This window comes from Diceros bicornis, chromosome 34, assembly GCF_020826845.1.
Source record: "Diceros bicornis minor isolate mBicDic1 chromosome 34, mDicBic1.mat.cur, whole genome shotgun sequence".
Classification (NCBI taxonomy): Eukaryota; Metazoa; Chordata; class Mammalia; order Perissodactyla; family Rhinocerotidae; genus Diceros; species Diceros bicornis.
In genome coordinates this window covers 20,300,390-20,325,462 of record NC_080773.1, presented here as the reverse complement: position 1 = coordinate 20,325,462, position 25,073 = coordinate 20,300,390, and the positions used below count along the sequence as shown (strand labels likewise).

Genomic DNA, 25,073 nt, shown 5'->3' with positions numbered 1-25,073 from the left:
TTCTCAGGAACTGTCATGGCAGTCATCCCCCTCAGAAGGGGAGCTAATGCACGTGGAATTTGTATGTAAATTAAAGTCAGTGTCCTCTAGAGGTGTACAGCAGAAGGCTTTATGTGTGCTGTTTGCGCACCCATTATTTTTATCGTCACAGTTGATGGCCTCAGACTCACTGGTGGTGTCAGGCAGGTCTCAGTTCCCCTTTATCTGCATCTTGTGGGATGCCAGCAAGACGCTTCACTGATGCAGCAAGGTCTCCAGCCACAATCCTCTGCTCATGTCTACCTACCTACCTATCTGACGACCACTTCCATTTCCTGCTTATGACGCATCCGTGGCTCCCGGTGCACTAGGATAAAATCCACAGTCCTCATGGAGCCCCACAAGGTGACCTCCCCTGCTGGCCTCTCTCCCTGCCTGCCCTCTGCCCTCCCAGTGTTCAGCCTCTCTGAAATAGTCACAGTTCTCTCCCATTCTTAAAATCTCATCTCACAAGTCCCCTCCTGCAGCTAGACACCTCTGATCTCCTCCCATCCAGCCTGTGTTCTCCACTGGACGGAAAGACTCAGAAGGACAGGGCCTGGGCCTAAGTCACCATGTGTCCCCAGCATCATCTAGCTCAGGGCTGAGCACAAAGCAGATGCTCATGGAATAGTGAATGAATAAATGGATGGATGGAAGGATGGATGGATGGATGGATGGATGGATGGATGGATGATGGATGGATGGATGGATGGATGGATGATGGATGAAAGCACTGTTTTCCACGTGTGTCTGACTGGATGTTTGCATCTTCACATAGTAACTTTCCAGAATTGCTGCCTGAAGTTCTTTGCAAACCTCTTTCCCTTCCAACTGTCTCCCCCACCCCTGTGTCCTCCTCATGTGAAGTTTCTGCACAGCAGTGCCCCGTGGGGCCCCCCTGCTGGGGAAGGGTCTCAGCCTCCCCTTCTGACATGAGATGCATCTCTCCTCCCCACCCCATCACCATGAATGTGGCCCTGAGGGAGTTGGGTGGTTTCTGGGCCTGGAGGGGTCTGCCCTCAGGGGCGTCCACTTGCTCCTGTCACGTTGGTCTTGAGGCCTGAGGCCTGTGGAGGCCCCTCGAGGCTCACTGTCGGCTTCCCTGGGCTTGCAGGCCCCAGACGCCTTCCCTTCTCACCTGCACAGCGCCCCCTACTGGAGCTCTTTCAGACCCCCCCAGAATCCCCTCCCCTGGGGCCCCCCACACACCAACACACTCACCAAGCAACAGCATCTCTGCCACTTTCCTTCTGCAGCCTCCTCCCTGACCCCCTGGCCTCCACCAGGCCCCAGACCCTCCCTCACAGCAGGATCTTGTCCCAAAGACCCTCTCCCAGGGCCCCCCAGCTGGACCTGGTGATGGTGAGACCCTCCCCACAGCAGTAGGATCTTGTCCTGGGAGAGACTGCAAGTCCCTCCTCTGCTCACAGCCTGCCTGCCAGGCTCACTTCCCTGGAGGAAAAGCCTCAGCCCTGACTGTTGACCTCCTTAGGGGGCTGAGACCCTCCCACTTCCTTTACCTAGGGGAGAAAGGAGAGGAGGAGGGGCTTAGTCTGAGGGGACGGGTCGGGGGTAGGGAGACTTGAGTTCCGTAACTCAGCTTGTGGGGAAGGAGCTTCTGAGCTCCACACACAGCAGACCCCACCCTGTTGTGGGATGCGGTCTGTCCTCGGCAGGGGCAGCCACAGCTGGGCAGACACAGGGCTGGACTCAGACGGGCCGTGGGTGGGGGGCACAGAGACCCTGAACACCCAAGACCAGACAGACTTCAGTCCCTCCGCCTTCAGCCAGAGGTAATCTGGGACCCTTGAGGCACAGACTTGGGGTCCTGGGCAGAGCTGATGTCGAGGTGGGGTCCTGGGGGCCTCTGGGGCTCTCCATACACCCAATCAGAGTAGGGTGGGGTGGGCCGTTAGTCTTTCACAAGATCGAAAACGAAACCGCATGCTGAAAACAATTGCTTTCAAATTATTCACCCAGACCTCTACAGGAATGGGGATGGTTTTCCCCGGGGACCCCAGAGCCCTGAGCCACCTGCTGCTCCTGTTGCTGCTGCTGGAGGAGTCGCGGGGGTTCCCCCCTGGTGAGCGCCTGGGCGGCGGTGGGGGATGGGGGGAGTCTGAGTGCGGATGGGGGACCGGGCTCTGTGTGGGGCTGGCGGGAGGAGAGGGGACGTTAGGACTTGCGGAGGGCGGGCTTGCAGGGGGCTCTACCGAAGGGGGCAGGAGTGTTTGAGGGGCGCGGCGGCGGGGAGAGGGGATGTGGGGAGGGTCTGGCGGGTCCCCAGGGTGGTGGTGTGGGCGCCGTGTGTCCTGGGACTGAGGGTCCGCAGGGGGCACGTGAGTGTCTCTGGGCCTGGGAGGAGGCGGGCAGGGAGGACGGTGAGGGTTCCCCGAGACACGTGGAGAGGGGGGCGGTGAGTCCCCGAGGCACTCCGCGGGGGGGCGATGTCTGGATGGGGTGTCCGCAGGGAGCCAGGTGAGTGCCTGGGGTCCATGGTGGGGGACGGTGAGGGTCTCTGGGGAAGGCAGGGAGGCAGGTGAGGGTCTGGAGGAGGCAGTGTGGAGACAGGAAGTGTGGGGGGTGCTGCGATGAAACTAGAAGTGAGTGAGGGAAGTAGCAAGGAGCAGGTGGGCGACCATGGAGGGGGATGGCACGTGAGTGAGTGTGTGTGTGTGTGTGTGTGTGTGTGTGTGTGTGGTCCTCGTGAAGGGGGAAGGAGATCAGCAGGGAAGCTGGTATTTGGGAGCCATGGGCGACGATGGTGAGTATCTGGGGTCCTCAGAAGGGGGCAGGTGTCTGAGGAGCTGCAGTATGGGGTGGTAAAGGTCTGGGGAGGTGGACAGGCAGGGAGGCAGATGAGGGTCTTGGGAGGCATCAGATTTGTGCTGGCCTTATGAAACATATCTCGGGTGCTCTTGTTGACACTGGCTCAAGACAAGGTTGACATAAGGGAAGCCATTGTAGAAGAGAAACCCTATCGTAGCTTTGAATGACCTCTGACAAACTAACCAAGCTGAATCTGCACCCTCCAGGAGGTCTAACTGGACTGGTTATGACCCCTGCTTGTGCATGCACCTCCCAGCTGTGATAAGATGATAACTTTGTTTTTTTTGAGTTCCTTAGGAATGTGATGACCCCCCAACAGAGAGTGTATGCTGATAGCCATCATCAGTGAAAACTGAAAGATCTGGTGTGGCTCCCAGTCTGTAACACCAGAAGGTCAACATTCCTAACTCCCTCCCCAATAACCCGATGGCCTATATAACTGCTGTAAGATTTTGTGCCCCCTTGAGATGGTTCTTTTGAACATGAGTTGGCCATCTTCCCTCTTGCTAGCAAGCTGTAATAAAAAGTCCATTTTCTCCTACCACCTTGCCTCTTGACTATCGGCCTGTCTTACAGGGAGCAGAGGCCCCATGTTGGGAGGTAACATTGTTACCTAACCAAGTGGGCTCGCCTCCTGGTGAGTTAAATAAGACTCTACACCAGTGGAAGTTGTCTCACAAAGTAAAGTGTGTTTGTAGCAAATGGGAAGCCATGAGGAATCATTTCCTAAGTCATGGCGTCCCTGAACAAAGGGAAGCAGGAACTTTTATTTCTGTTGGGGAATGAACTTTCAAAAGGGAGAGGCAGGTATTCACTTGCACAGGCTCAGCTGGAGAACATCCTTCCACGTAATGAGGCCTAGCTCTTCCTGGAGAGATCTTTGCATTAAAAATAAGGCTAAGGTCATGTGTATAGCTCTGTGGTGAAGCTTCGTCAGTTACAGGATGGTTGGTGGTTACATTGGGGTTGGTGTAGTGGTTAAGTTTGCGCTCCGCTTCAGTGGCCCGGGGTTCACAGGTTCAGATCAGAGCACAGACTGTTGCTCCGCTTGTCAAGCCATGCTGTGGCGGCGTCCCATATAAAGTAGAGGAAGAAGGGCACAGATGTTAGCCCAGGGCCAATCTTCCTCAGCAAAAAGTGGAGGATTGGCAACGGATGTTAGCTCAGGGCTTATCTTCCTTGCAAAAAAAAAAAAAAGACAGAGAGAAGGAAAAGAAACAACTTGGAAAAACAGTTAATTGCTTCCAGACCCACCTTTGAGTTTCTAGAGGGGCCTAGTCAGTGACACTCTCACATGTTCCATGTTCTGCTACAGTTCGTATAAGACTATTGTTTTAATCTTAAACATTTATTAGAATTAACCATGAAGCCATCTGATCTTGCAGTTTTCTTGCCTGGGAAATATTTAATCATAGCCTTAATTTCTTAATGGTTAAGGGACTATTGACTTTTTCTTCTTATATCAGCTTTGGTAAGGTGAATTTTTATCTCAGAAATTTGTCCATTTTTATTGTACGTAATTTTCTACTTCACTAATTTCTCCTTTTATCTTTATTACATCTTTTGACTTTTGTTATGTGTTTTATGTTCTTTTTCTAATTTCTTGAGATTGAAGCTGAGAGGGTTCACTATTTAGTTTTACTTTTTTTCTAATATATGCATTTAAGGCTGTTAATTGTTCTCCAGTCACTACTTTAGCTGCACTCCCAAGGTGCAATATGGATTGTTTTCATTCTCATTCAGTTCAAAATATTTTGTAATTTCCGTTATGATTTCTTCTTTGATCCATCGATAATATCAAGTGTGCTGTTTAATTTCCAAGCAATTGGGAGTTTTCTAGATGTCTTTTTCTAAAATTGATTTCTAGCTTATTACCACAATGGTCAGATAACATATTCTGAATGGTTTCAATCCTCTGACACTTATTGAATCACTCTTCATGTTTCAGGCTGATTTTACCAAATGTTCCATGTGCGCATATAGACTGCCGTCAAACCCGTGTGAGTCAACTGTGTCAGGTTAATTCTGTGGCTCAGATTGTGTACCTTAGGGATTTTATGTCTGCTTGTTCTCTGGTTATTGTAAGGGAGGTGTTAACATCTCTCGAAGTGTTTTGGATCTGTCTCTCCTTTTAGTTTTGCTAATTTTGCTTTATGTATTCTAAAGCTGCATAATTGGAAACATACAGGTTTATGATGGTGAAATCTCCCGTTGCATGGGCCTCTCTTAAATACTGCTTTTTGTCTTAAAACCTGCTCTGATGTTAGTGCAGCGATGCCAGCCTTCTTCTGGGTAGAGCTTACGTTTATATCGTTTTTCCATCCTTTCCATTTCAGTCTTCTGATGTCTTTGTGTGACTCTTATAAGCCACATAATTTGATTTTGTGATTTTTTCTTTTAACCTTTTAATCCGATAACCTTATTCTTTTACGTGGGGTTTTTAGTCCACTCACATTAATGTAATTACTGTTATGTTTGGGTTTATAGCCACCATCTCGCTCTATATCTTCTCTTCAGCCCATCTATTTGTTCCCTTTTTTCTCCTTTTCTTTCCTTCTTTTGGATATCTAGATTTTTCATTACTCCATTTCTTTCTTCTATTAATTGTTAATTGTACATCTCTTACTTTTCTCACAGTGGTCATTTTAGAGATTATAATCTGTATTAGTATTGTAGTCAAGTACTAGTTATGACTTATAACAATTCCCAGATATTGCTAGACCTTTAAACTCCATTTCTCACCCCCCAAATTCTCACATTATTGTTGTCATAAACTTTAGTTGTACATATACTTTAAATTCCACAGAACAGGAAAATGGTGGTTCTGTTCCTTCAATATTCCTCGGATCTACTCACACAGTTGGTCTTTGGGCTTCCTACCTGGATTTGCTTCTTTCATTCTGGGATAACATTTCCTCTGCCTGAAGAGCTCCCATTGGTTTGTCCTTCAGTGCAGACCTGATAGCAGCGACTATGCACATTTTTTTTCTTAAACCACCTTTGTTTTGACTTCCTTCCAGTATAGTATTTTTCCTGGCTTTAGATTTGTAAGTTGGCGATGATTTTATCTCAGCACTTGGAAGATGTCGTTTCTTTGTGTTCTGCTTCCCATCATTTCTGTTGAGAAGTCAGCTCTGATGGTTTTATAAAATGCCCCCTAAAAGTAATGTGTTTTATTTTCTCTGGGCGTTTTTATTTGCAATGTTTCTCTCTGTCTCAGCTGTTCAATATTTTGGCCGTGATGTTCTCAGGTGGCTTTGTTTCTGTTTATCCTGCTTAAAGCTGAGAGCTTCCTGAACCTGGTGTTGATGTCTTTCATCTGTCCTGGACAATTCTTGGCTATTATGTCCTTGAATAATGCCAGTGTTGCATTTTCTCTCTTCTCTCCTGAAACTCCAGTGTATAGATGAGAGGGTCGCACATGTCACTTATGCTTAGCTTTCCCTTTTTCTCCATTCATATTTCTCTAAGCTTCTGTTTTTGTGTATGCCATTTTCCCATCCTCCAGCTCATTAATCCTGTTTTTCTCTGTCTAGTCTGCTGCAGATCCCACCCAGTGAATTCAAAACTTCAGATATTGTGTATTTCATTTCTAGAATCCCCATGTTATTTTTATACCCTTCAGCTCTCTGGTGAAATCCTCTTTCCTTTCAAATATTTTGCCCATTTTCTTCTATTTTCTTAAACATACTAATAGTAAAATTTTTTTCTGCTAATACCAACATCGGGATCGTTTGCAGGTCGGCACCAATTCTCTGGCATCCCCTCAATATCTTGATTACGAGTCTTGTGTTCCTGCCTCTTTGGAGGTCAACAAATTCACGTTGAATCCTGGACTTTACATACAATACACCTTCTTGGCTTCAGTTGATGCTACTTGCTGCCCAGGAAAGGTTTATTCTTTTCCTCGCTTCAGCAGTTAATACAAGGGCCTTATGGCCTCAATTCACTTGGGATCTACCTGGGTCAGCACAAGGTCACAGTTCTAGAAGGATTCCGTAATCGGCACTGTGGCCTTTAGAGGTTTCCCCCGAGAGGCTGACAGTTCTTCTCTTCTGGGTCTAGAAGACCATGGGAAATTTCTGTTCTGCCTCTCGGAGGCTTCCAGTCTCCTGCCCTGTGCAGCTGTGATCTCTCAGTGATTTCTGCTTCTGTCTCTGTCCAAATATAATTTTGCTTTCTCTTTCCTCTCCTAATGCCTCTCTAATCTCTTTCCACCCTAATCTTTTTGCCTGACCCACTCTTCCTCTCGTCCTGTCCATCACAAAACACTCTGCTTGGTTCCTTGCATTCACCTCTGGGATGTGTCAGGACAGAACAGCCTCATTTAAATGACTCAAGACAGAGGCAGCTGTTAGAAACCTTGAACTTGGCAGGGCGAATCACCCACATGTTCTCCTCCCGCAGAAACCCACACTCTCCGCTACGACCTCATGGCCCTGTCCCTGGACAGGCCTGGGAAGCCCCAGTTCCTGGCCCTGGGGTACTTTGATTATGAGCTCTTCCTGCGCTATGATGGCCAGAGCCACAGGGCAGCGCCCCAGGGTCTAGGGATCTAGATGGACCTGGGAACTGAGACCTGGGAGAGAGAAACCAAGGACCTGAAGGAGAAGGAGCAGCATCTCAGACAGTTGCTGACAGAGATCATGGGCCAGCAGGGCCAGGGCTCAGGTGAGTGGGGGCAGAGCCAGGGGCACGTGGGTCTGAGTCTGGTCCCTGCCCTGTTTATCCTGCAGCAGGGGGAGGGGAGGGCACAGCAAGGCTGGAATTGCACAGAGAGGTGAGGTCCCCCTGAGACTGCACCAGGTTCCTCAGATGTGGGTGGAGGAGACGACATACCCCTGTAGGCTGGAGTCCTGTTGGGTGGAGAGGTTCTGCGACAGTGAGGTGACGGGTCACTGCCTGGGGTGTGCCAGGCCTTCACTCCCTCCAGGCCACATTGGGCTGTGAGCTCCAGGGAGACAGCACTAGAGGCTTCTGGCGCTTGGGCTACAAAGGGCAGGACTTCCTCACCTTCAACTCACAGACCCTCACTTGGACGTTGGCCTCGCCCTCAGCCCAGCACATCAAGAAGCTCTGGGAGACCCAAGGTCCCAGGGCTGATCTGGTTAAGGATTTCCTGCGTGTGACTTGTCCTGCCCAACTCTGGAGATACCTGGCCTCCCGGAGGGGCCTCCTGGAGAATACAGGTACTGACCCTGGTGGAAAGGGTCCACCCACTGTGTCTTCCCCTGGTTCCTACAAGGAAGAGAACTTCCCTGCTGTTCTCTGAGTGGCTGTCCTGCCCTGGCCTTAGGTTAAGTGATGAGTTCTGACTGAATTGTCGGAGAGGCACACCCATGTTGGTGGCTGAGGGGTCTCCTCTGGACCCATTGCTGGTCCATCAGATGGAGAAGTGGAGAGTCCCAGGATGTGGGCCTGGATCTCAGACCTCAGGCCCTAGGCAGGCAGGAGAAGGAAACCTTTTCTCTCCAAGACCCTCATTCTCTGTGATGTTGACTTTGAGTGGGGGTGACATCTTGGTTTGAACTCCTTGGTAAAGGCCCTAAGATGGGGTCAACTTGGCTGGGAGCCAAGATAGAACAGAATATTCCAGCTGTGCAGCAAGGGTCACATATTCAAATGCAAATCATCCAGAGTCATTACCAGGTTCATGCCACTTTTGTTCTGCTTCTGCTTTTAGAAAAGTCCAGTTTCAAGTTTCCTCCTTGTCTAAGTCTTGTGACAGAAAATAAAACGAAAGAGTGGATACTGGTGTGCGGGGTGGGGGTGGGTAGAGTGGGCAATGAAAACCCCTATAATCAGCCAGAGGTCCCCAGAGGAATGTAAGGCCCAGGACAAAAGAATCGGGCCGTGGGGCCAGCTGGCCATCCTTGTGGACAGTCCGTCCATCGCCCCCTGGAGCATGTGGAGCTGATTCTGTTGGGGAGGAAGGAGGTGCATCACCGAGGATGGATGCTCACTCCCTGTAGAGCAGAGCAGCGCCTCTGCCCCATCCGTGCCTACAAATTCTTCAAAACCGTGTGCTAAGCATCTTCAGGTGGATCCACTGGCCCCTGAGAGCAGGGAGTTCCTCTCCTCTCAGGCTCTCCATGTGGGCGAGGGCCGGACCCCCTCAGAGGGTCCTGGAGCTGTTGGAGCAGCGTGGGGGCCTCCCACAGTCCTCTCTCCACTGGGGACGTAGCCCCCCTGGAGGGGTGGCTGGGGGTGAATGTGCACGGGTCATTTCTAAGGGCTGGCTGGTTCCTGCTCTTGGTTTCCCTGCAGTGGAAGGAGGGAGCGTCCTTGGCCTCACTGAACTCTGCTTTGTCTCCCCCCAGATCACCCGTCAGTGACTGTGACCCGCAGTAAGAACCTGCTGGGCAAGGTCATCCTGAGGTGCTGGGCTTTTAGCTTCTATCCTCGGGGTGCCACCCTGACCTGGCTTCGGTATGGGGAGCCCACGCACCAGGACACCTTTGGGCCTGCGGTCAGCCTGCCCAGTGGGGACGGGACCTACCAGACCTGGGTGGACACTCGGAGCCTCCCTGGAGAGGAGCAGAGGTTTGCCTGCCACGTGGGACACTGCGGGCTGAACACCACGGTCCCTGCAGTCTCTGGTGAGGAACTGGGGGAGCCCTCGGGGTCCAGGGAGCTAGAGCAGAGTCAGTGTAGGATCCTCGTATGAAGAAGGCCCACTGGGTATAATCGAAGCCCATTTCATGGTGACCTCCAGGAACTCAAGGTCAGAGCGCTTCCTGTGCGGCTGCTCCTGCTGCGGCTCCTCTCGCTGTGTCCACTGTCGCTGCTGTGCTGTGTTTGGTGGTGGTCGAAGCCTAGACGAGGAAGCACACAGAGGATGTGAGAGCCCAGGTGAGAAGCACGTGGGACAGTGAGGAGGATGGATCTGATTCTTCTCTGGGTGGTGTGTGGAGACAGCTCTCTTCTGTTAAAAACAAGGCCACATGCCCCAAACAGAGTCCCTTATGCTAAGTCCCACATCATCACCAAAGCAAGATTTCACTCAGTGACAGTTTCAGCTCTCCCAGAAATGGAATCCTAAACCTATCAACCAGGAATCTGCTCAGCACTAGTCAGGTCATCTGCCTGGTAGGCCCCTCCCATCCTCTAATGGAAGGTGACCTTGCAATAACCAAGCTGCCTTCTTGCCTAACATAACTCCCCTGTTCCTGCTCCCTTCTCCTAAAATCTCTTGCCTTGTACAGCTCTTCAGTGGTCCTTTCTTTCTGCTAGACTGGATTCTTCCCAGTCCATGAATCGTTGAATGAAGCCAGTAAGATCTTTAAAATTTGCTCAGTTGGATTTTATTTTTTAACATTTGTTACCCAGGAACAGGAAAAGAATACACAAACCAGTGTGTATTATGAAATCTGGCTAAAAAAAAAATGATAAAGACTCAACAATTTATCCTTCCTTCAAATTCACATAAGAACTAGACCTCAGGTTATTCACTTAGTTGAGACAGACAGGTGTTTTTTTTGTATAGAAGTAGTCCAAATAATAAAGATAGAAAAACAGAGGACGAATTACATTATTACCGGGGCCGGCCGGGTGGCACAAGCAGTTAAGTGCGCACGCTCCGCTGTGGCGGCCTGGGGTTCGCGGGTTCGGATCCCGGGTGCACACTGATGCACCGCTTGTCAAACCATGCTGTGGTGGCGTCTCATATAAAGTAGAGGAAGATGGGCATGGATGTTAGCCCAGGGCCAGTCTTCCTCAGCAAAAACAGAGGAGGATTGGCAGATGTTAGCTCAGGGACGATCTTCCTCACACAAAAAACCAAAAAAAACCCCAAAAAATCCAGAATTACATTATTACCACTTTTTGAGCCAAATGAATGAATGGATCTCACCCATAACCATCAAGGGCCACCAACATGGCCACTGGGAAGACAGCTGGGCGTTGTGTGCTTCCTGGTGGAAAGACCCTTGATGTCACTCTTTCATCGATTTACTGTAAACAGGAAGCAATTGACTGGAAACAGAGAATCAGGTTCAGCCACATGGTGGACACGTCTTTGGCAAAGGCACAGTCTTTGTGGAATATTACAGGACAAACTACCTTATTCTTTCACCAAATAAACTGTCAGGAAACAAAAAAAAAAGATAGAGAGTACCCGAGGGTTATTGTAAATATTCAATATGATTACCTTTCCACCTTGTTATGAAAAGAAGTTGATCTTGTCAATTTGCTGTTTTCTTGTTTAACCTGAGGAGTGACTCAAGGGTCACAAGGATTTATGAGCTTGTTTTACAGAAGAAGGAGAATGCCTTCCAGGAAGTTACCATCGCCAGATAACCAGCACCCAACTGCCATTGATGTCCAAAAGTCAGATTGCCCAGGGGCTTATCAGGAGTGACCCCTTTGTTTCTCTGAAACTTCACCTCCAGAGCCCCTTAGCTCTATAAAACCCCCTGCTTTCTTCTCTTGTTAAGGCAGATTTGAGAGAACCTATTCTTCCATCTTCTCACTTTGGCCAATTGGAATAAACGATTCTCCACCTCCAAGCACTGATGTCTCAGTGATTGGCCTACTGCACATCAGGCACACAAACTTGAGATTAAGAGGGTCACTATTAATTTTGGGGAACCACCAGGAGTCGCATGCCTGTGGCTGGTTGGCCTCGGTTAGGGGTTGAGTGATCAGTGGCCCCCAGCAGCTGCCTGGGCTTCTTTGCCCAGGGGCCCTGCCCTGCTGCTCCCTCCTTCCCGCTGGTGTCAGGCACCCTCAGAGAAATGCTTGCTTGGAGTGGAGAAACACATTGGACTTGGGTCTACTTTTGGTTTTGCATTTGTCAGGAGTCAGATTCTATCTTTGTGTGGGTGCATTTGTCCTGGGTGCAAGTCAGCTGTGGGGAACACTAAATTGACCCCCCACCTCTAGCCTCCTGTTACATTCTCCAAAATTGGGTAACTTTTAGCTACAAGCCTATGAAAAGGTAAAAGGTGATATTCTTTTACAATATCACATGGCCACAATATTCTTAAGACTGGAGAAAATGGCCCGATGATGGATCCTTAAATTGGAAAAACTTCTAAATTGGAAAAATTTTTAGAGAGCTCTCATCATAATTGTTTTATTGGTACCTATGAAAAGACCAAATTAAAAAGGAAATACAAGAAAATAATGACTAGCCTTCAGACTCTGACTCAGGCTACAATTAAATTGAAAAAAATCTAAAAGTATAAATGTTGATAAGAGTATAAAGGTTGGAATGTTTGAGCTAATTATATATAAAGAGTTTATATCAACTTTGCATGAGTGTGTTGTGAAAATGGACATTATGTCTGGGTGGGAATGCCTCATCTACCCAATATTATAAGACTTGTGGGTGATTTCCTAATGAAAGCTATGCCTGGAGGTCTAAGCATTGATGGAAGTAAGTGACTACAGCTCTTTTGCATGATTGTGTTATAAATTGTATTGTGGGGATAGACATTGTGTCTCACTGGGGGAAACATTCCCCCAGTATTGATATTGTAAAACAGCATATAAATCTGCCCTTCAGACAATATTCGTTAAATGTACTAAAGGAAGTCGATGGGGTTGCCTGAGCCCATACAGTGTGAGATATTTTTCTACCTCCGGATGGTATAGCCAAAATTAAGAGCTCTATTTAACTGTTTAAAGTAAGTGATCTTTGGCAAATGAAAGCTTGTTTAAGTTTGTTGGTGTGATTGAAATAGGCATGTCCTCATTTTCAGAGAGATTCATGGAAAGGACTCTGACACTTACTCTGGAATACAAGTTTCTGATGAACTTTCAGATCATAAAACTGAACTGGATGAGAAATTACAGAACTCTGATGGAGAAACTGATGACTTCATGAAACTGCTAACAAAAGATAAAAGAGTTATGGGACTAACTGAACTGATGAAGATGATTATAATTTTTATGACTTTTTCATTTGAAATATTGCTGATTTTTAATGTTTCGTTTTTTCAGATTTAAGAAAACCATTTTGTCTTTTCTCTTAAGCTAACTATGGCTTATAGCAGTTTGTAAATTATATCTTTGTAAGCAGAATTGAAACATTTATCTTTTTCTCCCTACCTTATCCTTCCCGAATTTAGAAATTCTTAGTGAATGAAAATACTTATTCTCGTGGCAATATAGTTATTTGCATAAGTTCAATAAGAATCTGTTCTCCTTGTAATGGGACACAATTGGAAACACTGGTAATATTACCAAGCTTTGACTGGAATGTCACATTTGAGAGAAACATGCATAGACTCAGATATGACCAAATGGCTGAGGGAGAAAGGTGGACTTTATGAAATAAAGCCACTTGGAAATACTGGCCTGGTATCTTGCTTCCAGGGTTCCCAGCAACCTTACCAGGTGAGTAAAGAAGGTCACTTCCCTGGCAGGTGCAGAGAACTTCAGGATATTTTGGAGAATCTCAAGAGAAGAGAGGAAATCACTCAAATCTATGGGTTTTGCAGAGGGAGTCTGATAACAAGTCTTTGGATTGGCTTTCTTGGCCTTGAGAGGCCTTTAAAGTTCTTTCTGCGAGTCCTTATAAAAAGTTGCAGCAAAGTAGATTCAAAAGAACCTATATGATGAATTGCTATTCTTGCTGTACTTATGTAAATAATTGGGCCAAGCCAACCAATTAGTCTCAATTTGGCTATCTTTGGTAAAAAAATAAAAATAAAAAAGAGGGTGATTTTAAAGAGAAAAATTATGTTTCAGTAGAAACTGTAATACACACTTGTGGATATTCGATTCTAGTTCTGTAAATTGTATTTGAGGTTTTTGTTTTCTATATGTAACTGGCTATTATGCTTTCTCATTGACTTTGACTCCCAAGCCTGGAAAGACAGTTGGATTATTAGAATTTCTCAGATGTTGGCAAAGGCAAGTAATCTTTCTAGAAGTTGGATATGTCATCCCAAACGTTATTCAGTGCATGACCATGAGGACCCCTTGATAATTCTGGTTTATAATGTCTAGACTGGTTTTCAAGACTGTTCTCTTGGATTCCACAAGGGATTAAATGTATTCTTCAGGGACTATTAAAATTTGAGTTGTGTACACTTCTTACCCTTCTGACTGGATATTTGATGATAAAATGTGCTTTTCGATGTTGTACTAAAACTGTTAAACAAGGTGCAAACATTCTAATAATGCAAAATATAATCCAATGCCCAAGTATTTTCAACCTAAGGTTGAAAATTTTTATTCCTCAGTTTCCCATCTTCACCTCCCTTCAGCAGGAAGTAGCCAGAACGATTGACACCCCCCTTCCTACAAGAATGAGGAAAGGAAAAAAGACAGTGGGGATTGAAGCCAGGTACCTGAGGGTTACTGTAAATATTCAGTAAGATTACCTTACCACTTCGTTATGACAAGAAGTTAATCTTGTCAATTTTCTGTTTTCTTATTTAACCTGAGGGGTGACTCAAGGGTCACAAGGATTTATGAGCTTGTTTTACAGAAGAAAGAGAATGCCTTCAAGGAAGTTATGCTCACCGGATAACCAGCCCCCAGATTCCCAGAAGTCGCATTGTCCACGGGCTTATTGGGAGTGAAACATGGATTTCCCCTTTGTTTCTCTGAAACTCCTCCTGCCAAGCCCCTTAGCTCTACAAAAGCCCCTGCTTTCTTTTCTTGTTAAGGTGAATTTGAGAGAACCTGTCCTCCTTGCCTTCTCGTTTTGGCCAATTCGAATGAACCTTTCTCCATCTCCAAGCACCAGTGTCTCAGTGATTGGCTTACTGCACATCGGGCACATGAACATGAGCTTAAGAAGCTTGGTATCAGATACACTAAAAGGTGTTCAATAGACATGTCAACCGATTGACTGTCTGGACTTAATTTAGGTTTTTCGTTTGTTTTTTCTTTTTTTGCTTTTATTGAGACATAATTGACCTACTGCATTGCATAAGTTTAAGGTATACAGCTTAATGATTCTACTTAACATGTGTCATGAAATGATTACCACAATAATCTTGGTTAACGTCCATCATCTCATATAGATACCAAAAAGAGAAAAACATTTTTTTCCTTATGATGAGAACTCTTAGGATCTACTTATTCTCTTACCAACCTTCAGATACCCCATCCAGCATGTTCCCTATAGTCATCCTGTTGTGTGTTACATCCCCAGGACTTATCTATCTTATAACTGGAATTGACCACCTCCATCCAATTCCCTCACCCGCCTGTCTGGACCTAATTTGGATTTCGATTCCACAGAAAACAGTGCCAAGGAGAGAGGCTTTAGGAAAAATCAGCCCTGCTGGTACTCAATTTGGACTTGCAGCCTCCAGAACTGTGAGGAAATAAGTTTCCCTTATTTAAGCCGCCCAGCCTGTGGTATTGTGTTATGGCTGCCCTAGCAAACGAATACAAATGGGAAAATGGAAAAGAGAGAGAGGAACCACGAACAGGGGTGGGGGCAGGAGGCCAGGCCCAGCACCGCGGGCTGAGGGAGAGGACAGTGTCTCATGCACGATGGGGCTGGCTTGAGACTCACCAAAATACCACAGGACATGGAGTCCTTCAGCCCCCAGGAGACCTGTGGGACGCCCCTGAGGGCGGGGTCCTGGGAAGAGCAGGCTCTGCAGAGAGGCCTCTCATCTGGATCCCAGAGGAGTGAGTGACCTCCTCATGCCTCAGTTTCCTCCTCTATAAAACAGGGATCACGGGGCCAGCTCGGTGGCATGATGGTTGAGTTCACACACTCTGCTTCGGTGGCCTGGGGTTCACTGGTTTGGATTCCCCAGTGCAGACCTACACGCCACTCATCAAGCCATGCTGTGGTGGCGTCCCAGATACAAAATAGTCACGTGGTACCTACCTCACAGGGCTGATGTGAGAATTAAAAGATTCAAGGTGAACAGGCTTTGAACGGCACTTGGTACATAATTGCTCCCTAAATGTGTGTGACTCATGTCTCAACTCCCTTGAGAGGGTGGAGGATGACAGGCAGCTCAGGATTTAGGAAGACCACCACCCGAAAACTGACCAGAGACAAGACCCTCCCACAACTGTCAGGCACAAGGGCACTGTCATGGTTGGAAGCCACATTGACAATGACCACAATGGAGCCCCTGGTGTATGCCAGGCCTTGGGGCCAGCCTGGGGAAGGAGCAGTGGGCTGAAGAGACGTTGATAATAACACCTGGAAGGTGTCTCACTTACCTCCTACTGCATAACAATCCACCCCACACTTAGTGCTAACAAACAACCACTTTGTTGTTTCCCAGTGAGTCACAGACAAATGGTTAGTGAACTCGGGAACAGAGAAGGCTTTTGGACAGGGCTCATGGGCTCGTTAGCTAAGAGCCACTGACTTACAGTCAAATCTTCCCAAGAAAATAGTTCAGCTCTTACAACCTCCAACTCAGGCATTTCCTGGGGAGGCTGCAGGTGGGCTGGGCCCCAGGGGTGATTGTCTCTGCCAAAAAGTGGTGTGAGGTCAGGGTGCGAGAGGTAAGCATGTTCCCCAGGGCAGGGTTGGGGTTGGCAGCTCTGAGGTGGGAGGAGCCTGGTCTCTCAGGGCAGCTAAGTCCGGTGCTGGGGCAGGAAAGAGGAGGGAGATCAGGACAGGATGGGCGTCTAGGAGGCTGTGCTGGTGGGAGAGGGGCGGGGGCCAGGCCAGTCTCCATGGGTGATGAGAGCCACGAATCTGATATCAATGAAGCTTTGGAGTCAACAGTCCTGGGTTCGAATCTTGTCCCTGCACGTTCCTTGAGGCTCCAAGAAGCCATTTGCAGGGCCGGCCCCATGGCTTAGCGGTTAAGTGCGCGCGCTCCACTACTGGCGGCCCGGGTTCGGATCCCGGGCACGCACCGACGCACCGCTTGTCCAGCCATGCTGAGGCCGCGTCTCACATACAGCAACTAGAAGGCTGTGCAACTATGATGTACAACTATCTACTGGGGGGCTTTGGGGGAAAAAAAGGAGGAGGATTGGCAATAGATGTTAGCTCAGAGCCGGTCTTGCTCAGCAAAAAGAGGAGGATTAGCACGGATGTTAGCTCAAGGCTGATCTTCATCACAAAAATAATAATAAATAAATAAATAAAAAGTAAAAAAAAAAGAAGCCTTTTGCAGGTACTACCTTCCATCTCCGTGTAATAAAGAGGAAGACTCCATTTTTGATGCTAGACACTGATGGCTTCAGTCCCTCACCTCCCACTTCTGCTCGACATGGGCAGACCTGTAAGAGAGCCCACACGCTCCCTCCCTTAGAAAATTTGTTCTTCTTTAGATGGCAATGCTTTCCCAAATGGATCTAAAGATTCAACATTATCCTTATAACAACCCAACCACTCTTTTGGAAGAAATTGACAAACAGAACCTAAAATTCATGATAGGCTAGGGGCCCGGAACAGCCAACACAATTTTGACAAAGAAGGAAATACTCAGAGGACTCACACCTCCTGGTTTCCAAACTCATGACTAAACTACTGTGGGAGATCAAAACTGGCCACCCTGAAATATGTCTCTTTACCTTGATTATTTTCTCTGATGGACATTTGACCTCCCCCACTAACTGCCTAAAGGAATTTAACTCTGAGCATGGACAGACTGGCAGGGTCCTCACTAAGACCACTATTGTTAAAGTTCTGTTTACCAAACATTTACATTTGTAAAGATATCTCCCACTCTGTACTGGGAAGAGCGGAGATGACCTTATCTCTGGAAACTCTTATCAGTACGGAAGATGAGGCCTTAAATCTGCATACCCTTGATTGCTGTGCTTTCCAGTAATCCCCCCTAGCTGCCTCCCCCCCCCCCGGCCCCGACATCCTCCTTTGTCTTTAGCTGAAGATACTATTTAAGATGAGAATCTCTGCCATTTGTTGAGAAACACAGTTTCCCTGATTTCTCCCATGTATACATGTTATTAAACTTTGTATTATTTTCCTCTGCTAACCTATCTTTTAATCATTTGGCCAGCCATAAGATCCTGAAGGGAAAGGGCGGAGGGGGATTTTCCCTCTTCCCAACACTACAATAATCAGGACAGTGTGGCACTGGCATAAGGATAGACATACATTTCCATGGAATATAATTGAGACTCCAAGAATAAACGCTTACTTTTATGGTTAATTGATTCCAGGGAGCCATGACAATTCAATAGAGGAAAGAATAGTGTTTTCTACAACTGGATATCCACATGCAAAACAACAAGGTGGACTTTTACCTCACATGATGTTAAAAATTAAGCCAAAATGGATCAAAGAAATAAATGTAAGAGCTAAAACTATAAAACTCATAGAAGAACCATGGGATTAAATCTTCATGACCTGGAGATAGGCAATGGTACCTTAGAAGACACCAAAGCCATAGAGCAACAGATAAATTGGACTTCATTAAAATTAAAAAGTTTGTACTTCAAAGAACACCATCAAGAGAGTGAAAAGTCATCAAAGTGAAAGAAAATATTTGCAAATCCTACACTTGATGAAGGAACTGTATCTAGAATATAATAAAAACTCTTACTGGGACCAGCCTCGTGGCCAAGTGGATAAAGTTCTGTGCACTTCACTTCAGTGGCCCAGGTTCGCATGTTCAGATCCCAGACACGGACCTACTCCACTCATCAGCCATGCTGTGGTGGCGTCCCACATATAAAACAGAGGAAGACTGGCACGGATGTTAGCTCAACGTGAATCTTCTTCATCAAAAACAAAACAAAAACTCTTACCAGTCAACGATAAAAAGCCAAATAACCAATTAAAAAATGGATAAGGGATTTAAAGACATTTCTCCAAAGATAATGTACACATAGCCAAAAAACCCATGACAAGATAATCAACATTTAGTCATTAGGGAAATGCAAATCAAATCTATAATGAAAGACCTCTCGACACCCACATGTACAAGAATACTCGTGGCAGAATTATTCATAGTAGCTGCAAATGGGAAACAACCCAAATGCCTATCAACTGATGAATGAGTGTTGTGTGAGTCTCAGCCTATTGATAGTGATGCCACAGGCGGGAGTGCCTGAGAAACTCCCCTGGGTCCATATTACTTGTGGTGAGTCCCACAGACATTTCCCCAACCAAAGCCAATGCTGTGACAGGACCAACCCTTGTGGTTCTTATAATGATCACAGGATGCACTTCAGCAACAACCATCAGGGAACTTTGAGGAACAAGATTTATTATTCAGAGATCCTAGAGGGTACCAGTCACCCTACTTAGGACAGATTCAGGCTGAGTGTAAAAGAGGAGAAAGAATGAGAAGGGAGGATTGAGTCTGAGTGTCTCCTGTCCCCAAATACCCACTCCACGTCCCAGATCTAAGTCCACACCAGGCCCATCTCCCCAGGCTCCTCCAGGAAGCAGAATCCAGCAGTCATCTGGTCATCAGGTCCTCTGTCAGCCGACACTGAAGAGAGAGACAGAGAGAGAGAGTGAGCAAGAGAGAGGTGGACAGAGATGGAGGGATGCACAGAACATGGCAGAGGAGTGGAAAAGAGAGACACAGAAGGGCAGCAAAGAGGCTGAGAGAAATAAACCCAAAGGGAGAGAGAAACCAGGAGAGAAAAGGGAGAGGTAGATGGAGTGGAGCGGGTGACAGGGCCAGGGGGCGGCATTAGGGACAGAACAGGCATCCAGACCCTCCCGCTCCCCTGCAGACCCCAATCCCCTTTGGGGGACAGGACCTCACCTGTGACAAGCCCTGTCATCCGGGGACGGGGCCCAGGAACAACTCTGGCCTTTCAGCTTCACCACGAAGGACTCCTGGGGTCTGAGTGACCGGGGGCAGCACTGCTCGAAGCAGACCCTGAAGGTGCAGTTGCCACACTTATGGGTCCTGCCCAAGGGCACCACAGCGTCGTCACAGCAACAGTGCTGCAGGGGGTCGTGGAACTTGTCCCCACAGGTCACGTGCAGCTGGCACAGCATCAAGTAGCACCCACGGGGGACAATGGAAGGGACGGAGGTGGTGTGACCAGGCAGCAGAGCAGGGGCTCCCAGCCTGGGGGCCTCTGGGAGCCACACCCCACCCCTGATTGTTCCTCCTGGGCTCACCTGGGGCTCCGTGTGAGCAGAGGATGCAGAGATCGGCCGAGACAGCTGTAGGACGGCAGAGGGATGAGGTGGGGCTGCCGGGGCAGCCGGGGGTCCACCTTGGGGAGCCCCGCCTGGCGTAGGGGAAGGTCTGAGGGGGTGTCTGTCCTGTAGGAGGCACAGGGAAAGGCTAGGAGCAGTCCAGGGTGGGATCCAGTCACCTGTGTCCAGGTGTCTTGAGATTATGGGCCTGTGGAAGGTGAGGGGATACAGACAGGACTCTTGGAAGAAAGGGGTTTAGGGTTCTGGAAAGTGTGAATATTTCCTGAGTGGGAGGAGTTCTGAGCAGGAGGCTCAGATACAGTCAGGCCATAGCGGAGCTGAGCTGACACTGGTGTTGTCTTACATATCTGACCGACACTAAAATGTAGAAGATTACGAGGCAACCCTGATGGCCTAGCAGTTAAAGTTCAGCGTGCTCTGCTTCGGTGGCCTGGGTTCAGTTCCTGGGCGCAGAACCACACCACTCCTCTGTCAGTAGCCATGCTGTGGAGGCTGCTCACATAGAAGAGCTAGAAGGACTTACACCTAGAATATACAACTGTGTACTGGGGCTTTGGGGAGGAGAAAAATGAGAGAGAGGGAGATTGACAACAAAGGTTACCTCATGGTGAATCTTTCCCAGCAAGAAAAGAAAACAAGAGAGATTAAAAAGTAATTTAGAAGATTAGATTTGGAGTGGGAATCCAGGACATGTATGGTATTGAGTGTGAGTTTGGAAACTGAATCAGGGATGTGGATGGGGCTGATCTTGGGATATGGAATGGGTATGGCTCTGATGGAGTGATTTGTAGGGCATGGGGCCAGGGAGGAAGATTAGGTTGAGGTAAGGATGGGGTGGTGGCTGAGACTGGAGATGGGCTTGGTGGGAATTGGGGTGGGTCCTCCTTACCCAGGATGCAGCATCGGGGAGCCTTGGCTCTGGGGCGGCTACAGTGGAGTGGAGAGAGGATCAGCAGATCTCAGCAGGTGCTTTTATTCCTACTGAAAAGCTGGTGATGTCATCAGATCCCCTGCCTGGCCTGCAGAGACACTCTGGGCTCTGGGGCAGGAGCAGGTGCCCCACAGACATACTCACCCCCAAATGTCTCCCTCTCATGCCCAGCACGATGGCCTCATTCCCACTCTCCTGGAATCCTAACCCCTCACATCCTCCCCGGGGGCCTGTCAGCTCCCTACCTCACAGCCCCAGCCCAGGGCTCACTAAATGACAGCTCACAGCATTCTGGTGAGAGACTAGGTTTTACACATCTGAAAATTCCAGGTTGAACAAGATTGGGGAACAGGGGAATGTGTGGGGAGGACGCTGAGGTGGCTCCTGAATGAACATGAAAAAGCCCCTGGAGGAACCCCAGGACACACAGCCCCCAGGGCGCTCTCCCCACCTCCTTCTCTGCCTCTCCACTAATGGTCATTTCCTCAGGAGCACCCGTCCACTTAGCACCTCGTGTGCCCCAGGCTTTGTGTCAAACATGGGGGAGCGGTGGGGAGCAGGATACTCAGAAGTCACAATTTTCACAGAGTTCATGAGAAAGAGAGAGAATGGTAAGATAATCCATTAGAGTTTGGTTGTTGTGGTCAATGTCATTGTCAATATTACTTGCCTGTGAAGTTCTGTAGGACAAATTCTACCACCATCAGTAGATTCCAAAGGCTTTACTCCTTATCGTGGGTGTTCAGAGGGAGATGGATGGAATTGCCCCTGAGAAGAGGCGTCTTGGGGTCAGGATGTGAAGACAGAAGGTGAAGGATCCCCTTCCCTGAGGGACACTGTGGGGTCAGTTCTGTGGGTCCGGGTCACCCCGTTCCATCAGGACTGGGAGGCCCCTCGCCCAGCTCCTGCAGGACTTCATCCCTAGGGTCACAGAGACCACCCCAGCATGGACAAGTTTCTCCACAGGGCCTGGAAAGGGCGACCTCTCCCTCATGTCAGCAGCTGTGTCCCTCTACCCCCTCCCTGTTTGGAAAGATCCTGCCTTCTGCATCTCTGCTCCCCTGCGGGAGCCTCTGCACTCGCTCCCCAGACTCCCCTCCACCTGGAGCCCAGGCCCAGACTCAGCTCCTCTGTGACATGCACCCGCTCCAGACAGAAACCAGGGTGAGGACCCAGTGAAAGAGGAACGGAGCGTGTCCTTCACTGTGAGGGGGGAACCGCATCAGTGTCCAGACCCAGCAGAAGTGGGGGATTCAGGGAAACATCCAGGTCAGCTCGGGGGTGTCCTCGGTGCAGGCGCTGGTCTCTCCCAGTTGGGGACAGAGGTGTCATCACATCCCAACTCTTGGCTTATGTTGCGCTTGGCACCGGTGCCCGCATGCTGGGTTTCCCAGAGTGAAACTGGGGAAGTGAGTTTGCCTCTCCAAGCCTCAGTTTCCTTCCCTTTAAAATGGCGACAACGAGGCCCACCTGACCCACGGTCTTTTGGTCTAACAGAGATGACACAGTGAAGGGCCTGGTTGCCTCTTTGCTGACTGCTACAGACTCAGCTGCCTCATCATGTTTTCCAGTTCAGGGCTCATCTCTCATGAACTTGATTCTGTTCATTTTCTGGGATGGCTCCAGGCAGGCCAGGACACAGTCCTAGTTGCCTCTACCAAAATCTGTGGGGCAGTAGATGCCTGGACACCAGCTAGGGTGAGGGAGAAAGCATATGCCCCAGGGCAGGGTTGCAGCCATGTCTCTCAAGGGAGCCGAGTGAGCAAAGGGCAGGCAGGTAGAGCAAGATCAGGACAGGACAAGGGGGTCTGTGCTGATGGGAGGGCAGTGGCTGCTCCTGAGATGTGTGGACACAGAGTCACTAACTCACTGGGTCCTGACCAGTGGAGGGTCTAGCCACTGAGAGACACTGTGAGACCTCAGTCTCTGGGGACAGCTCTGTCTCCTGTGTGAGAGCCTGGATCGTGAGGCAGGACCTGGCCTGTTCTGGTTGAAGCCGTCATTTGGTGTTGGGACTCTGCTTCTCCTTATGGGTAAAGAAGGTTCTGGCTCTCTTGGCAGTAAGTGTAAGATCCCCAACAACCATTTGTTTTATTCTCTCATCCTGTTCCCTGGATCCAATCAAGACATTGATCCAAAGTTCTACTGTCAGTCAGCGACATAGGCTGGAGCAGAGCCCAAGACTCCTGAATCCCAGTCCAGGGGCCTCCGAAGCCCCCTGGTCTAACGCCTCCAGGAAGGACAGCAGGCTGTGCTCTCAGACTCCCCTCGGGGCTAGCAGAGCTGGGCTAGTGTGGTTTTTGATCTTCAAGGAGAAGGGACCGAATAGATCAAGGGTTTTATATTTACTTGAACCAGACCAGCCTCCACTGTGCACAAGCAGATGGGAGTCAGAATCCCACTATAAAGTGAAGACACTCAGGGAAGGTCTCATTCCAGCAACAGAAGTAATGAAACAGCCTGAGTGGGTCAGCACCAGTGGTGTGGACAGTTCCTTCTGCTCTCTGGACAACCCCCCGCCCCCCGCCATTCAAATGTTCAGACTCTTTTTTATGTGTGTGGTAAAATACACATAACGTAAAATTTATCATTTTAACCATTTCAAACGGTACAGTTCAGTGGCATTTATTACATTCAAGATGCTGTCACCATCACCAGAATATTCTCATCACCCCTAAAGAAAACTCCATACTCATTAAGCAATCCCTGCCCATTCCACCCTCCTCCCAGCCACTAGAGACCACTAATCTGCTTTCTGTCTCAATGTATTTACCTATTTTGTATTTTTCATATACATAGAATGATACAATATGTGGTTCTTTGTGTCTGGCTTCTTTCACTTATCACAATATTTTCAAGATTCGTCCATGTTGTAATGTATCTGTACTTCATTTCTTATGAGAAATAGCATTTCATCATATGGCTATATCACGTTTAACTTCTCCCTTCATCGACGGGTGGACATTTCTGGTGGTTCTACTTTTTGACTGTTGTGAATAATGCTCCTATGAACATTTGTGTACAGTGATGGTTTGAACAACTGTTTCAATTACTTTGGGTATCTGCTCAGGAGTAGAATTGCTTGTTCACATGGTAATTTTATGTTTCACTCACTGAGGAACAGACGAACAGTTTTCCCCAGTGGTTGCACCATTTTACACTCCTACTAGCAAACTGTGAGGGTGGCAATTTCTCCACATCCTTGCTAACACATGTTTTTCCATTTTAAAAAATTATCACTATTCTAGTGGCTGTGAAGTGTTAATTTTTTGTAGTTTTGATCTGAATTTCCCTTAAAAAGTGACTTCGAGCAGCCTTTCACATGCTTGCTGGACATACCTTCTTTAGATCAACATCTATTCAACTCCTTTGCTGATGTTTAAATTGTGTTGTTTGTCTTTTTGTTATTAAGTTGGAAGTGTTCTTTATATATTCTGGATACTATATTCTAGATCATTGTTACATACGTGCTTTGCAAATATTTACTCCTGCTCTGTGGGTTGTATTTTCATTTTCTTGATAGTGTTCTTTGATACACAAGAATTTTAATTTTTTATAAAGTCTAATTCATGTTTTTTTTTCTTGTGTCCATACTTTTGGTGTCATATCTAAGAAACCATTTTCTAATGCAAAGTCATGAAGAATTACACTTATGTTTTCTTCTAAGACTTTTTTGTTGTTGTTGTTCTGAGGAAGATCAGCCCTGAGCTAACATCCATGCTAATCCTCCTCTTTTTGCTGAGGAAGACCGGCTCTGAGCTAACATCTATTGCCAATCCCCCTCCTTTCTTTCCCCAAAGCCCCAGTGGATAGTTGTATGTCATAGTTGCACATCCTTCTAGTTGCTGTATGTGGGACGCAGCCTCAGCATGGCCAGACAAGCGGTACGTCGGAGCACACCCGGGATCCGAACCCGGGCTACCAGTAGTGGAGCACGCCCATTTAACTGCTAAGCCATGGGGTCGGCCCCTCTTGTAAAACTTTTATAGCTTTACCTTCTACATTTAGGCCTTTCATCCACTTGAGTTAGTTTTTGTATATGGTGTGGGGCAGAGGTCCCGCTTCATTCTTCTGCCTGTGGATGTCCATTTGACTCAGTGCCACATGCAGAAAACTTCTTTCCACATTGAATGCTCTCGGCATCCTCATCAAAAAATCCGTTGGCCATAAATCTATGGGCTTATTTCAGGAACCTCAATTCCATCCCATTGATCTATATGTCTGTCCTTATGCCAGTACCATACTGCTTTG

The 25,073-nt window shown here is 47.9% G+C and overlaps 1 protein-coding gene and 1 pseudogene across 3 annotated transcripts in view; one reads left to right on the top strand and one right to left on the bottom strand.

The window, feature by feature from the left end:
* Nucleotides 1-25,073, bottom strand: part of LOC131397025 (MHC class I-like protein MILL1) — a 138,607-nt gene that overhangs the window by 94,353 nt on the left and 19,181 nt on the right. The window lies entirely within an intron of this gene.
* Nucleotides 1,983-14,544, top strand: LOC131397029 (MHC class I-like protein MILL1; annotated as a pseudogene).